This window comes from Eimeria mitis, genomic scaffold (assembly GCF_000499745.2).
Source record: "Eimeria mitis Houghton genomic scaffold, Emh_scaff2226, whole genome shotgun sequence".
NCBI lineage: Eukaryota > Apicomplexa > Conoidasida > Eucoccidiorida > Eimeriidae > Eimeria > Eimeria mitis.
The window spans coordinates 4,581-4,867 of NW_013570554.1; the positions used below are offsets into that span (position 1 = coordinate 4,581).

The 287-nt window shown below is 48.8% G+C and overlaps 1 protein-coding gene across 1 annotated transcript in view; it reads left to right on the forward strand.

Annotated features, from left to right (window-relative positions):
* EMH_0050590 (uncharacterized protein) overlaps positions 1-287 on the forward strand; it is a gene marked incomplete at both ends in the record, with an annotated part of 8,151 nt that overhangs the window by 3,460 nt on the left and 4,404 nt on the right. The gene's annotated exons all lie outside the window — the stretch shown is intronic.

The following is a 287-nucleotide window of genomic DNA, read 5'->3' on the forward strand; positions in this document are numbered from 1 at the left end:
AGGAGGAGATCATGCGTCGAGAAGCAGCAAAGAACCCAAGTTCGCATTCATACACAAACAGCAAACAGCTGCAGCAACACTAGCAGCAGCAGCAGCAACAGCAGCAGCAGCAGCAACACTAGCAGCAGCAGCAGCAGCAGCAGCAACGTAGCAGCCTCACTAGCAGCAGAAAATGCACTTCAGGGGAATATTCTTGGGGGTCTGTGATATTTTGTCAAGGGTTTAGGGTTTAGGGTTTAGGATTAGGGTTTAGGGTTTAGGATTAGGGTTTAGGGTTTAGGGTTTAG